Genomic DNA, 17,238 nt, shown 5'->3' with positions numbered 1-17,238 from the left:
ATTCGAGCGAGCAGGGAGGCTTTCCGGCAGTCGTTCTTCCCGCGAACCACACGCGACTGGAACAGGAAAGGGAGGTAATGATAGTGGCACGTAAAGTGCCCTCAGCCACACACCGTTGGGTGGCTTGCAGAGCATAAATGTAGATGTAGATGTGGACATGGCCACCAATCTCCCCGAATTTAAACCCAGTTGAGAATCTGTGGGACCACTTCGGTCGGGCTGTACGCACCATGGGCTATTAACATAGCGCGGCTGGCCACGGCACTGGAGTCACTATGGCTCCACATCACTGTTACAGTCTTCCAGAATCTCACTCAGTCTGTTCCTGGACGTCTCGTATCGGAACATAATAAAATATTCTTAAGGAATTAAACGAGAAATTTTCTCATTGCTTGCCCATGAATCATTTCACTCTTGATTCAGGTATTGAACCACTCATTGTCGGTTCACGGTCTGTAGATAGTAGCGTTCGAGAATTGCTGAGTAGTTACTAGTCGTGTGTGTATATACACCATCTGATGAAAAGTATCCGGACACGTATCTAATGAGGAACTGACCACTAGACGTCACTGGAGACGGACCCGCCAGTGTAAAAGGATGTAGGGAGTACATTATTGCCTGCAGACATGCACTAACACCTGAATGGGTTGGTCAGGAGTGATCAGTGACTACGAAAGTGGACGACCCGTTGGATGTCATCTCAATAACAAACCGTCACAGACACGTCAATCCTTTTAAAGCTGCTCAATCTGATTGATGCTGATACGACTGTGGTGCGGAAACGGGAAGGGACGACCACGGTTACATCAACACCAGGCAGACTTACGATGACGCACAGGACTGTAGAGCACTGTCGACCGTAGTTACGAAAATCACCTTCAAAACAGCGGAAGAATGACATTTGGTTGCAAAGTGATACCAACATTCCAACTAGCATACTGAGTGTGAATGAGGTACAGAGAATGAGTTGTAGTTGTCGAGCAGGTCCTCATACGACGTACACTCTTGTAGTGGCTGGTTCAAAAGGCTCTAAGCACTATGGAACTTAACATCCGAGGTCATCACTCCCTTAGACTAACCAACCTAAGGACATCCACACACATCCATGCCCGAGGCAGGATTCGAACCTGCAATCGGAGCAGCCGCGTGGTTCCGGACTGAAGCGCCTAGAACCACTCGTGTAGTGACTGCTAAGCGACGCTCGAGGCGGAATAAAGACCGGCACCGTTGGACAGTAGATGAGTGATTTGGAGTCATGAATCACGCTATACCATGTGGTAACCCGACGGAAATATGTGGGTTTGGACAATGCCTGGAGAAAGTTATCTGTCATCATGCGTAATGCCAACAGCGAAGTACGAAGGAGGTGGAATTTCAGTCTGGGGTTGCTTTTCGTAATTAGGATGTGATCCCCTCATTACGCTTAAGACAACACTAAATGCGCAAGGTATGAACAAAATTTACAGCACTACGTACTGCACGCAGTGTAGGAAAAGTTCGAAGACAATGACTGTTTGTAGCAATTTAAACTATAACATATATTTATTATGCCCTTTCGGAGTGTTGCCATCATCAGGTTTCAGAGAGGTCTAGACCTGCAAAGCAATCTTCAGTGTCAGTATAAATAACGTGTGCGTAGCTGGGACCGTGCCTGTAGACATGCACTTTTACCTTACCAGTTTTTTCCAACCTTGCATTCCTTCGGTGATGACGTCGTCGCCGAAGGAGCGCTAGACAATTATTTCTCCCTCCCATTAATTATTGATTTTGAGTCATCAGTCTTCTGACTAGTTTGATGTTGCCGTCGCGAATTCCTTTCCTGTGCCAACACCCTCATCGTTGAGTAGCACTTGTAACATACGTCCTCATTTATTTACTAGATGTATTCCAGTCTCTGTCTTCCTCTACATTTTTTACCCTCTACGGCTCCATCTAGTACCATCGAAGTTATTCCGTGATGGCTTAACAAGTGTCTGCCAAACTGTCCCTTTTTCTTGTCAGTGTTGTCCATATATTTCTTTCCTCGCCGATTCACCGAAGATCCTCCTCATTCCTGACATTATGTGTCTACCTAATTTTTAGCATTCTTCTCTAGCATCGCATCTCAAATGCTTCGATTCTCTTCTTATCTGGTTTTCCCTCATCCCGTGTCTCACCACCACTACCAAACTTACATTGTCGGAAATTTCTTCCTCAAATCAACGCCTGTGCTTGATACTAGTAGACTTCACTTGGCGAGGAATGCTCTTTCCGCTCTATATGTCCTCCTTGCTCTGTCCGTCATGGATTATTTTGCTACCTAGGTAGCAAAATTCCATAACTTCATCTAATTCTGATCACCACTCCTGCCGTTAAGTTTCTCGCTGTTCTAATCTCCGCTACTTATCATTACTTTTGTCTTTCTTCTATTTGCTCTCGATCCATTTTCTGTACTCGTTACTGTTCATTCCATTGAGCAGGTAATGTAATTCTTCTTCACTTTCACTCAGAAAAGCAATGTCATTAGCGAATCTGATCATTGATATTCTTTCATCTTGAATCTTAATTCCACTCTTCAATCTTTCGTTTATTTCCTTCATTGCTTCTTCCGTGTATAGGTGGAACATTAGGGGCGAAAGATAACGCTCCTGTCTTGCACTCTCTTCAATCCATGCTCTTCGTTCTTGGTCTTCCACTCTTATTGTTCCGTTTTGACTGTTGTACATGCTACTTATTTACCGTCATTTCCTATAGCTTAACCTTATTTTTCTCAGAATTTCGAACTTTTTGCACTATTCCATGCTGTCAAATGCTTTTTCCTGGTTCACAAATACTATGAACGTGTCTTGATTTTTCTTTAGTCTTGCTTCCATTATCACCCACAACATCATAAATGCGCCTCTAATGCCTTTACCTTTCCTAAAGCCAGGCTTCGTCATGTAACACATTCTCAATTTTATTTTCCATTCTTCTATATATCGTTCCTGTCAGAAACCTGGATGCATGAGTTGTTAAGTGACTGCGAGGTAATTCTCGTCCTTGTCAGCTCTTACAGCCTTCGGAATTGTGTGGAAGATTTTTTCCGAAGAGCAAATGTTATATACACACCAACGTGAATCGTCGTTTTGTTGCCACTCTCCCAACGATTTAAGAAACTTTACTGGAATGTTATCTATCCCTTCTGCCTTATTCGATATTGACTCTTCAAAAACTCTTTTACATTATGATTCTAACACTGGAACCCCTATATCTACCATGTCAGTTCCTGTTACTTCTTCTGACATGTCATCAGATAAGTCTTTCCCATCATAGAGGCTTTCTGTGTACTCACCCCAGCTATCCGCTCTCTCCTCCGCATTTAACAACGGAATTCCCGTTGCTATCTTAATGTTACTACCATTACTTTTAATTTCACCGAAAGTCGTTTTGACTTTCCTACATACTGTGTCAGTCCTTTCGACAATCATTACTTTTCGATTTCTTCAAATTTTTCATGCAGCCATTTCGCCGTAGCTCCTATGCACTTCCTATTTATTTCGTTCCTAAGTGACTTGTATTTTTTTGTTCCTTAATTTCGCTGAACATATTTTTTTATTTCTTCTTTCATCCATCAACGGAAGTATTTCTGTTACCCATAGTTTCTTCGCACTTATCGTATTTGGACCCAAGATTTTCTTTCCAAATTCTGTGATTGCTGTTTTTAGAGACGTCCATTCATGTTCAGTTGAACTGCCTACTGAGCTATTCCTTAACACAGTATCAACAACCTCAGAGAATTTCGAGAGTATCTCTTCAGTCTTTAGTACTACCATATCGCACCCAATTTCTTACGCATTGATTCTTCATCACTACTCTCTCAAAATTCAGCTTATTCTTCACCATTACTAAATTGTTGTCTGAGTCTATATCTGTTCCTGGTTGCCCCTTGGAATACAGTATTTGATTTCGAAATCTCTGCCTGACTATGAAGTAATGTAACTGAAATCCTCCCTAACCTCCCGGCTTTTTCCAAGTATACCTCCTCCGCTTGTGAGTATTGTGCAGTTATCGATAATACTTGGTGTAATTTATTTCAGAACTCAGTTAGTCTTCCTCTTGTCTCATTCCTAGTAACAAGCACATATTCTACCGTAACCCTTTCATCCACTCCGTTCCCCTCAACCGCGTTCCATTCCGCCAAAAGTATGAAATTTTCGTCTCTCTTTACGTACTTAATTATCATCCGTTCAGTATCCTCATACTTCCTGTATGTCTTCATGTTTGGCCTACTATGTCGGCATATATACCTGAATTATCGTTGTCGGTGTTTGTTTGCCCTCAATTCTGATAAGAACAAGCCTGTTACTGAACTGTTCACAGTAACACACCTTCTGTCCTACCTTCGTGTTCGTAATGAATCCTACTACCGTCATACAATTTTCTGCCGCTGTTGATATTACCCTGTACTCCTCAGATTGGCGTCCTTCCACTTCACTTCACTGACTCGCACTATATGTGAGTAAGCCTTAGTATTTCTCTTTTCAGATTTTATGGTTTCCCTGTCACGGTCAAAGTTCTGTTAATTACGCGTGCCGACTAGTAGAACACTATCGTTCCGCTGTTTTTTTCTCAGTCACCTCCCCCTTGCCAGTCCCCTCCAGGATTTCCGATTAGGGGACCAGTCTGGAATCTTTTGCCAATGCAGAAATCATCACTACTGATGTTTATATTTAGACCTCAAGCGGTGCCGAGGTTCAGACCCACGACAGAAGACGTTTTGATTAGTAATCAAAGACGCTACCCCTAGACCACAGGTCTAAATTAAACAAGTGCAAAAATACTATTTGAACGACGACGTCTAACTGTTTCTTTGATATTAGCATTGAAGTATTCTGTGCAAAGGCAGGACTATGTCTTTGTCTCGATGCGTCTCGTGATCTTGGGGTTAACTGACCTGACCTTTGGATGATTCTCACAGTCTAACAACTGGTGAAACCAGAGGTCAGGATCAGAACGGCACGTGACTCACTGTCTCAGGCAGAACCTGTCTGATGTTTATTGGTCCATCATATATCATTTATAGAACTAGAATGTGGTTTTCTTGGAGTTTGTAATTCGCTTGCATATAAAACAGTTAGAAAGACATACCTTAAATAAAATTAAGGCTTGTTAGGTTTTGTGTTTTCTCTCTAACGCACGTATTTATCCTTGAGCTTATGTTCCTAGCAGTTTTGTGTCTGTAAGCTTTTCGCATTGTTAAGTACCAGTCGCAGTTTAAGAATTATAAATCTACATCGTTCTACTAGTCGTTTTTCTCATTTACAATAAGTTTTTCTATAACAGACTCATTTCCAGCAATAGTTTTGGCATTTATTTTCTGATGTTTGCAAATTGTACTGTTTAAAGATTTTTTGCTACAAGTTTCATCATAATGTTCCTTTCGGTAAGTTGTCTTCATTCTCTGACAATTGGGGTGTTTCACACATGAATTACAGTTCAGCTCACTTTATATTTAAAAATATCATATTCCCCTATTTCGCACAGATTCGGATCCCATCAATACACAGAATACCAATGTGCTTACTTTTTATACCAACACGTGTAAGTTACACATTTTCGAGTTACACGGTCCGTACAGTATGTCGTAAAAACTGAGGGGCAAAATTATACAAGCGGTGCCACATACTGAAAACATAGTGGTTAGGAATAAATACTCTGAAAAGAGCATTTAGTTTCTTGATTACATGAACAACGTACATCTTACCCCAAAAAATAAGGCCGGCCGCGGTGGTCTCGCGGTTCTAGGCGCTCAGTCTGGAACCGCGTGACTGCTACGGTCGCAGGTTCGAATCCTGCCTCGGGCATGGATGTGTGTGGTGTCCTTAGGTTAGTTAGGTTTAAGTAGTTCTAAGTTCTAGGGGACTGATGACCATAGATGTTAAGACCCATAGTGCTCAGAGCCATTTTGAACCAAAAAATAAGTTCGTGGCAGCTGTACAAAATGGAGACCATCAGTAGCAAACTGATGGATTACAATACCATAGAACGTTTTACTGTGCTCTTTCAAATCTTCCTGTTGTGGAACGATATAAGGGCCTAGGACCGTCCCAATCACTTCTTGTTCGATTTTTGCTACAGTTCCGTAACACATACGCAAAAAATCCCTGCGAATGTGTCTCAGAGAACCGTATTCTTCTTTACCAAGTTAGCACCAGCAATATAGATGCAGAAAAACCAGCAGTTTAAAAACTCGTATCTCACAAGCATTACTCGCTAAAAATGTCTTAGAGTCAGTTGAACATTCGCCTGCAACCGTTGGCTTCTTGTCCCAAAACATCCAGTTCAGGATAGTGCACAATTTCTACGCTAACTGTTTAACGTACCCTGTGTAATGATTAATACAGAAGACTAAATACAGCATTCTCATCTGTTTTTTTGTTTTGGTTAACTGCATTAATGTAAGCTTTCAAGATCGGCATTTACATCCTTGATGAGTTCTGTTTTCAGAGCTTCAGGCCGTTTTCTAATGAATTCTTTATATCTAACCTTTCTTCTGATAATTGAGACAGTCTCAATGGATATAAAGACTTGATTAGTTAATTTTGAAACTTACACAAACTCAACAAGCGACACTGCTGAACTTGTTTAAGTTTGGGAATTATTTAGGCAAGTCCTTATAGTCGCTGAGGTTGTCTCCATTGCCAGAAGAAACGTTATTCACAAAAGCGCCCTTTAGACAACGGTCTGACACTCGTAAAAGAGAAATAAAGGGTGTAAGTGCATGAAGTTTCGCTTTATAACCAGGAACGCTGTTGTGTCTTTTGTATAGTCTTATTAAAGCATTTCTTTTAAAATGTGTTAAACGTCCAGTCATCCATGATGTATCGTGTTTAATGATAAGAAAGACAGCTTAGAAGCATAGAATTTAACGAGGAATAAGCAATTATCGATGTCGTAAAAGCGTTTCATTCTGCTAAGAGAGGAAGATGTGGACTGCTATGAAACAACTGCGTTGGAAAGAAAAGAATTAGAGACAGAGAGATCAAAGAGAAACATAAGTAGATGAATGCTGAAAAACATTTTTTCGCTAAGTATGCCGTAATAATGCGGACAACGCCCAGTTGCCCGGCGGGGTTGCAAGGGCTTTGCGTGCCAGAGGCGTAGCCACGCAACGGCGACAAACTCGATCGATAGCCACGTCCGTAATGCGCAGAACGAGGTGTCGATAAGACCGTCCGGTCGGCTCAACCGGTCGTTCGCACCACGCGCAGTTTCTCCGCTCGGAAATTGCGCATATCACAAGTAGGTCGTTCTGAAAGTGACTGTATAAAGACTGAACAGTTTACCATTTCTCACTTAGCATCACCCAGTCTAAAATACTATTCTGTGTATCGACAGTGTGTAGGTATTATGCATAATGTAAGAGTCTTCTCTCAATTGATAAAATGTTCAGGGCTACTATGCTGTTGGTCGAATGGATTGCACATTAGAACCCAACGTTTCGTCCCCATCTACGGAGGACATTTTCAAGTGGATCGTAGCTTCTCTGAATGTTCGATTCACTCCCTGGCTGTGAATCGAATATTCAGAGAAGCTACGATCCCCCTTGAAAGTGTCCTCCACAGACGTAGACGAAACGTTGGATTTTAATGTGCAATGCATTCGATCACGGCGTAATAGCACATAACATTTTATTAACTGTGACTTTTCCGGGATCGTAAGTTAATGTTTCATAATCAAAGCCTTCTCTATCATTCTTCTTGTCTAGATGCTGTCAGTCCTGATAGGAGAAATTCTACCACTGCTTCTGCCAAGGCTCAGTTAAACGTGATTGTCTTTTACTGTGCGTGCGTGTGTGTGTGTGTGTGTGAGAGAGAGAGAGAGAGAGAGAGAGAGAGAGAGAGAGAGAGAGAGAGAAAGAGAAAATTTAATTATAATCTGAGTACCTTATACGAGAAATTGCTAGAGTTTTCATAATGTTGTAAAATACTTCATCTGATTTATCATCAATATGAGACAGTACAGTAGATTTCAGAATTAAGTCAATATGATAATAGGACACACCACGTAACAGTCTCTTTGAAAGCAGCCTAGTCCAAATGACATTGATGAGCATTTATTAATAAACAGACTGACCGGTAATCTTCGTCTCCATCCACTGGCGTGCAGTGTGAGCCATCGTTGCTTACTTCAGCTTATACAAAGTGTATGTAATTTAATCGCGACAGGAAACCGAGCCTGTAACCAACTGAGACAATGCAACAAGTATTGTCCATTTATTATAACTGACTACTAATTCACTGCCAGAACCTGCATTTACTGTTATTTTGAAAGACTTTGAAATACTGATTCGAAATATTTGCACACACAGAAAAGCGGAAGTATCTCTTTAAGCAAGAGGAATGAAAATGATCAGCTCTTATTTTGCATAGATCGTATAGATTCCCTGAAAAATGATTACTTTGAATTTTTAAAAAAAACTGAGCATTGAATGAATACGTTACTTCTTAGGTAACTCCAGTTTGTGATGCAGATTCGTACTACTCATCCATCCTACACCTGTTCTTACAGCCCATAAATTGCCTATAATAATACATGGTGATATTAAGGTAAAAAAATATTGAAACAATGATCACAAACTTACGTCGAAATTATGATTATATCCTTCAATAACATTTTTAAACTATCGCAGTCCTTTTACACACGAAAGATAATCTCACCGTTCTTGTACAACTCTAGAACAAGAGTTCTTCTGTTTTCTTTCTTCTTCGTGATATCTTAAGCTCACGGAATAATGCACCCTTGCCGCCGTAGTCAGTAGCTTTATAAAACCTATTTACAATATTCAAAGTAAAAGTGTCGCTAAAAGTTAAACCAAAACGTTGGCATTTAAGACCTGTGCAACAAAAGGATAAGAGCGCGTCACAAATCGAAATTCAATGGAAGAGGAGACTCGGAGTGCGTAACTTGTAGCGCATTGCTCGCATGAAGTAAGGATTTGCGCACAGTTTTAACATACAATTTTGAGATTGCTTGGTAATTTGGCGTGACCTGATGTGTCGGCTTAGAGCAAATATATAAATAATGTCTTGTGGCTAGGGCCTCTCGTCGGATAGATCGGTCGCCACGTGCAAGTCTTTTTGGTTGGCACCACTTCATGTCGATGGGGATGAGACGATGATGAAGACAATACAACAACACCCAGTCCCCGAACGTAGAAAAATCTCCGACCCATCCGGGAATCCAATCGGGGCTCCTTTGTATGGCATCCCGTCGCGCTGAACACTCAGCTATCGAGACGGACTTAAGAGCAAATCTTTCTGTCCGCTGCGATTGTCGCTGATATAAACCCTGGCGTCATGCGATTCTACACGTCGGAAGATGAGACCCGTATCTAGAGAGGCGTACACAAAATCCGGTGGCACTCGCTTATATGCATAACGTAGGTGTCTCCCTCTTGTAGTAGTTGAAACCGAGAACGAAACTGATTAAGTATAAGCCATTTTAGCGGCAATATAGCATACACGAAACTTGTGAATATGATGTTGGGTATCGGAGTCCGTTTGAAGAACTTGGCAGATGAAGGGTGCAAGAAGAAGTAGTCGTTGTGGCAGCCAATGATTGGACGTGATGCCCGGGCAATGTGGCTATGACATACAAAAGCTACCAGACGACATTAAGACTAACAACGGACCCGCGCCTACTTGTCAACACCGATTTCGTCCAAATTTATGATGTACGCAGAGCTCACTCAGAAAAGAAAGTGACGGAAATCGGAGCTCCAGGTGACCGAACGTTTACAAAAAATAGTGCTTTGGCGCGAGTCTGGAGATACATGAGTCAGTTATGTTAGCGTCGATTCCAGGCTGTCGTTGGCACAGCGGAAGTACAGAATAGTAATACGACTGTCGTGGGGTCCAGTCTGTATGTGGAAACTTTTAGTTTCAAGTTTTATGTTACTTTTACTGCAAATAAGCCGAATCAATGCACAATATACTCTGTTTATTGACATTTTCACTTAAGAAAATCAAAAGGAAAGGGAAAGGAGTGGCCGTGCGGTTAAAGGCGCTGCAGTGTGGAACCGCAAAACCGCTACGGTCGCAGGTTCGAATCCTGCCTCGGGCATGGATGTTTGTGATGTCCTTAGGTTAGTTAGGTTTAACTACTTCTAAGTTCTAGGGGACTAATGACCTCAGCAGTTGAGTCCCATAGTGCTCAGAGCCTATATAAGGAAAGGAAAAACTGAGGATTGCAAATAAACTTCCAGGAAGCGTTTGTAAGACGTACACGAGAACTTCGTATATGGAATTAGACGTTTTTGGTACTCTACAGTTGCTGATTTACAAGTGATGATTTACCAATGTGACATTACTCTTAAAGACAGGGGGACGCGCAGCAGCAGGAGGCTTCTCGAAGATCAAAATGAAACTAACGAAAGTCCTGTACGCTTCAAGAACTCTCTTCCCGGGAAACAATTTGCAGAGTCTTTCTGACCCTGTAACAACAATTCTTTCTTGGAAAGTATTTGCAGTCCTGCATTTTCTTTTGCCTTTCCATATCATAATAATGAATACCATGTATTGAGTATTATTTCAGAGAATTTTCAGTGTGTGTAACGTAAAAACTGAATATAAAAAAAAATTCTGTACACGGACTCAATCCCACGCCCATCGCATTACCGTTTTGTACTCCTGCCGCTGCCGGAGCGCTGCTCGGAAACTGCGCCGAGACAAATGGCTCGTCCGTTCCGCACAAAAAATTCCATTTTTCTAAATACTCTGCCATCTGGAGCTTCCACTTCTGTCAATTTCATTTCTGGGCAAGCCCTCCGTGCATCACAAATTCGGACGAAATCGGTGATGGCGGATAGGTGCACTCCTCTTGTAAGTAAATTGTGTAGCATTAACGTAAGACAATGAGATCTCGCGTGAATTGCTTATCATGCAGATCAGACAATAAGCCCGGTACGTACTTCTCTGCGTTCTTAGTTTTAACACAGTTCGTCACATTTCTCTAAATGTACCTGTAGCAATAGGCATTTCCTCCTTTAAGACTCTTAGCCATTCCTCTTTTGCCCAAATGATACTTATTTAGACCTGAGCTTAGCTTAACCTCCTGGATCTGTTCAGTTTCACATATATTCTGATGCCATCGAAGGTCAGCCACTGCTGTCTGTCACGTGATAACCTTACAAATTACAGTACCTCACCGCAGGTCACTGGCCAAGCGAATAAAGGACAGTCCACCTTTCTGCCTTGTATGAGAAACTTGCACTCCATTTGCGGCCTTCAGAGAAGCTGAATTTTACTGCTGAATTGCGGGAGTTATTGGAACAGATAGGTAGTAGTAGTCAAATAATATAAGCGAATATTAAAGTGAGCGATCTCTGGAGTGTAATTTGTGGGTTTCTGAACGACACTATTCTCCCTCGAACACTGTAGTATCCCAACAGCAGTATTTGTGAATCAGTACGCAAGAAAATTTACTCCAGCAGTTGTGGTGCTGCCACAACTGTTTTGTTTGCGAAGCCCTTTTCTGAGACTATCCTATCGTCTTGCTATCGAGATTAGACATCCAGTTGTTACTTAGAAGATGGAAGTTATTTCTTACTCTTCTGCTCCTCTTCTGACACATTTAATTACTGATAGAACTCGTTCTGCTGTACAACTGTCCAATAGTATTATGTGGATGACTTAAGGATGCATGTGTAATGTAGTACTGCTAACAGGATAATGCTCTCAATCATCATCAGGTTAGCCACCGAGATTAACACCCTCATCTGACAGGGGTGCCACAATTAAATGTCAACTATTGCCGCCTCATGAGATATTCAGAACACGATTTATCCCCAGATATTGACACACAATCCGATGATCACGAGCGGTACGCCAACCAATCCCATCTTACTGCCCATCAAACTCTGGCGAGGAAAATTTCCATAATCAACTAGATTCAACCTGGTCTTCTCCTAATCAAGTTCCACTTCGGTAGCGTGCTTTAATAATCTCTGCTGCGGGTGCAGGGGCGTTAATACCGGATTTTCTGCCAATTTATATTCTTATTTTTCATTATAAAAAGCTAGCGTTTCACACGGAAAAAATCTATCGGTTCAAAGTCAGTCATACACAGCTGTTTTGGTTTTCGTATACCAATAAAACAATTCGATCTGCACACGAAAAACGATCTTCCTTCTCGTCTGCAAGTAGAATACCAGAACCACATAAGTCTACTAATTTTTCCTGAACTATATTTCGTTGTAAGCGTAAGGGAACAATACTTGACAGCGAAGGCGAAACCAATAAAATCTGTAGTACCTGAGCTTAACACGATTGTTGTACCGGTATACTGTACAAAATATTAAAACGTGCGACGAAAAGACAGACACAAAACAAAGTAAAATGAAAATAGTAAAAAAAAAAACTCTGAAAATGCGCGCGCAATTAGCTCTAATAATGGTAATTTATAATAAAATGACATAGTAATGGTACAAACAGACTCTATAAGATAACTGTATAGTATCTCTACGCTAATATTCTTTTACTCGCTGACGAAAGAAACTAAAAAGACCAGCGTTATTAGACATTCTCTGTTCTCGCCTCGAAGCTAAGACACGCTACGGTGGCCATTACGCATTGTAAGTTTAAATTATATATGACAATTTATGCTGATTGTATAGCCTAGTGACCTTCATGCAGAAATAAAAATGTTATTTGTAAGGTTTTCAGCACGCTGGATAAACGACAAGAACGGTCGAACAATCGACTATTCTTGGCAGACATCTTGCGTAGGAAAAATTTCATTATAAATTTCACTGCGTTTCGCCATCAACGGATGCTTTAAAAGACTTTCTCCATAATTATTAAGGAAAAGAAAATGAATACACTATTTTATGTTGTGTGAAAGTAAAAACTAAGAACAGTGCATTAAGTTCAGATATTGGCCGCTTCTCGGCAAGACGAAAATTATTACGTTAAGAAAAAGGTAAATACTTTCTTTCAGTACAAGGTTTCTTTTAATTTAATTTCACTACACTAAAGATATCCTGCTGCAATATTTTAATGTGACAACACGACGTACAATTCCTGAGATTATTTTTTTCATTCTTTTGTCAGTATGAACGAATGCTCAACTTGACCCCAGTTTTAACAAATGCTAAAAGCGCCTCACGCAATCCTATATTAACAAGGCGGTGAGTCGCGTGCTGTTGAATAATAAGAGTTCAGAGAATTATTTTGCGAAAGTATGGATTCAGGTCCCACATAATGTCATGATTTTTTCTTGTGTCCGCCCCGCCAAGTAAGTGCTCTATTCACGCTCTTGCCGGACGTAAATATCAGTAAAGTCAAGTGGTAAAATCTTACACCATTATCGTCACAATCGTTGAGTACACCGTAAGTATACTTAAGACTGTGTACGGACGTGAGCGGTAGTGGCACATTGTGACTCCACAAACTGAATAAAATTACATTCTGGTGTACGAAGAAATCACATATTACATTTGTCCGTCAGATTAGCAATTGCCTTTACACCAAAAGACAAGGCAAAGTAAGTTCTTGAAATAGTGACCATTCTTTTAACTCTGTAAACAGACAAATGTAAATTACTCTGTAACATTCGAATATGACATCGACAAATGGTGCACATCTACTTTTAGTCATGTCTTACCCGATTAGAACATGTGTTCGGTCGATATCGCTGATACTGAAGTAAGAGACACCACATTTAATCCCTTATCTGTTTTGTATTGTTTTAGGACGCAAAAACATCTGGGGTCATATGCGCCCAAGTCAAAACTGTAGAACGCGAAGACAGAGAGGAGTTAAAAAACGACAACTCGTCAATCCCAACAGACATAACAGGAGACAGCTAAAAACAGGAATATGGAGAAAGGGCTATGAAATACACCATAGAGAAACAGAGGTCCGGAAGTAAAATGGCCTTCGCCTTATTGCTACGACGGATAAATAGTAAAATGCGGTCGACAGTCCGCGCGCCGTTCGCTAAAACGACCGATAACTCAGACGTCAAACCCAGGCGGGAATGTAAACAGCTAAATAACGGCCATTCCGTCAGGGAATGGCGAATATGCAATGTGCACAAAGTGGTGGGGGAGCGCCACTTAACAAATGGTGATAGCAAAAAGGGCAGTGCCCTATACGCAACCTAGTTAAAATGACCTCCTCCCGGTGGATCCATTATCTACGTAATACGCTGTTTTGTGGAAGTTAAACAGCAATGTAACTTTTTGTTTTCCTTAAATAATGCTTAAGTGGCTTCAGTTAGCAAACAAAGCTAGTGGTGATGTATATTTTTATGATTAAAATGTGGTCTGAAGTTAGTTTCTTTTGTTGAGTGTCAGGTATTTCTGATTTGTATCCCGAAAGTCGTTACAGTATACTAAAACATTCACTTACACCTGAACGCATTTCTGAGTCATTGTCCGAATTATACGAACACAGGAGAGCACCGATAATGACTATCAGTCATCTAATCATTCACATTGTTCCGTCGTCGAAACAACTCCGTGTGTTTAAATATTTTGTTTACTGGGGACGTTAAATGAGGTAATTTCCACTCTGCCGGCCTAGAAACAGTAACTTCCGAAAATTGTAAAAGCAATTATCTATACGCTGTGAGTTTTATTCTCTAGCATTGCGTAGGAATAATATAAGGATCATTTATATAATTACTGACACAAGACGTCGCATTCCACCAACGCGCGCTAACCACGCCATTTTTCAGTTTGCCAATCAAGTTTATAAAGTTGACAACCCTTATTTTCTGTGGCGTATCAAAAGCGTTTTCTTGCGCGTTCCCAGTGTTCTACTACAGAAGGTAAATTATTATGCTATCAGAGATCATGTTGATACAAAATAAAACAGCTTCTTCAAATGAGGGACAATCTCTACAGGTGTAGCACAGAATTCGATACTGGGTCCACTCCTGTTTCTGTAATATATGCATGATCTGCCTCATATACCGAAGAAGCAGACATAGTTCTCTTGGATGACTATCAAACAAAATGTAGAAGTTTCAAATCCTGTAAATGAAAATAAAACTTGCTACAGATTTATTAGTCCGATCTCTGCAAGTGCACTGCCACTGAAATTAAATGAAACGAAATAGGCACTGTCCTATGCTGCTCAAGGTCTAACAACACCATTAGAAATACCGTATGAGCGTAGATGAACATATAAAACAGAATTTTCTAAACTCGTGTTCGTGCCAATAACGAACTGAACTGCAAGTGATGTAGTATAGATTATCTGAAATCTCTAAGTTCTTAACGTCTGGTTTGCGGCTGATAAGTTTAGGAGATAAAAATATCAAGAAGTTGGATTTTCCTATTTAGATTAAATGTCTTACTACAACATGTTCTGCAGTAACTCGTCGCCGAGGGGGAGCGTGTTTGCTCCTCAGAAGCGTATGATACTGATAGTACGATGTGTGGAATCTAGAACCTCTTGCAGACATACACTCCTGGAAATGGAAAAAAGAACACATTGACACCGGTGTGTCAGACCCACCATACTTGCTCCGGACACTGCGAGAGGGCTGTACAAGCAATGATCACACGCACGGCACAGCGGACACACCAGGAACCGCGGTGTTGGCCGTCGAATGGCGCTAGCTGCGCAGCATTTGTGCACCGCCGCCGTCAGTGTCAGCCAGTTTGCCGTGGCATACGGAGCTCCATCGCAGTCTTTAACACTGGTAGCATGCCGCGACAGCGTGGACGTGAACCGTATGTGCAGTTGACGGACTTTGAGCGAGGGCGCATAGTGGGCATGCGGGAGGCCGGGTGGACGTACCGCCGAATTCCTCAACACGTGGGGCGTGAGGTCTCCACAGTACATCGATGTTGTCGCCAGTGGTCGGCGGAAAGTGCACGTGCCCGTCGACCTGGGACCGGACCGCAGCGACGCACGGATGCACGCCAAGACCGTAGGATCCTACGCAGTGCCGTAGGGGACCGCACCGCCACTTCCCAGCAAATTAGGGACACTGTTGCTCCTGGGGTATCGGCGAGGACCATTCGCAACCGTCTCCATGAAGCTGGGCTACGGTCCCGCACACCGTTAGGCCGTCTTCCGCTCACGCCCCAACATCGTGCAGCCCGCCTCCAGTGGTGTCGCGACAGGCGTGAATGGAGGGACGAATGGAGACGTGTCGTCTTCAGCGATGAGAGTCGCTTCTGCCTTGGTGCTAATGATGGTCGTATGCGTGTTTGGCGCCGTGCAGGTGAGCGCCACAATCAGGACTGCATACGACCGAGGCACACAAGGCCAACACCAGGCATCATGGTGTGGGGAGCGATCTCCTACACTGGCCGTACACCACTGGTGATCGTCGAGGGGACACTGAATAGTGCACGGTACATCCAAACCGTCATCGAACCCATCGTTCTACCATTCCTAGACCGGCAAGGGAACTTGCTGTTCCAACAGAACAATGCACGTCCGCATGTATCCCGTGCCACCCAACGTGCTCTAGAAGGTGTAAGTCAACTACCCTGGCCAGCAAGATCTCCGGATCTGTCCCCCATTGAGCATGTTTGGGACTGGATGAAGCGTCGTCTCACGCGGTCTGCACGTCCAGCACGAACGCTGGTCCAACTGAGGCGCCAGGTGGAAATGGCATGGCAAGCCGTTCCACAGGACTACATCCAGCATCTCTACGATCGTCTCTATGGGAGAATAGCAGCCTGCATTGCTGCGGAAGGTGGATATACACTGTACTAGTGCCGACATTGTGCATGATCTGTTGCCTGTGTCTATGTGCCTGTGGTTCTGTCAGTGTGATCATGTGATGTATCTGACCCCAGGAATGCGTCAATAAAGTTTCCCCTTCCTGGGACAATGAATTCACGGTGTTCTTATTTCAATTTCCAGGAGTGTATCTGGAAACAGTAGGTCACTGATAACAGACCCACAATACGTTGACTACCTTACATAATATGTCACCCATCCTCTAGTCCATCGACGTAGTTTCCTTTTTCCCTCTGGCGCACGCTATACCTTCTTAAGCCACATATTGCCATTAACTCATTCTAAGCAGCAATTCCATAGTAATCTCTTCCTATCACCACCTTCCTGTATGTTCCTTTCCACTTATTTAATTTTTCTGATTTCATCTAATCTTCAAAATCAAGGACTTCGTCTTCAGTAATCCATTTCCATGGACAGCAGTTGACTTATTTCTTTATTCCTTATTTCCCAAACTTGTGAACCATATGTGCATTCTATGTTTACGCTTTTCTGTGATGTTTAGCTTGTGAGC

The sequence above is a fragment of the Schistocerca americana genome, chromosome 4 (assembly GCF_021461395.2).
Source record: "Schistocerca americana isolate TAMUIC-IGC-003095 chromosome 4, iqSchAmer2.1, whole genome shotgun sequence".
NCBI classification, from domain to species: domain Eukaryota; kingdom Metazoa; phylum Arthropoda; class Insecta; order Orthoptera; family Acrididae; genus Schistocerca; species Schistocerca americana.
Note: the sequence above shows the minus strand (reverse complement) of the source record.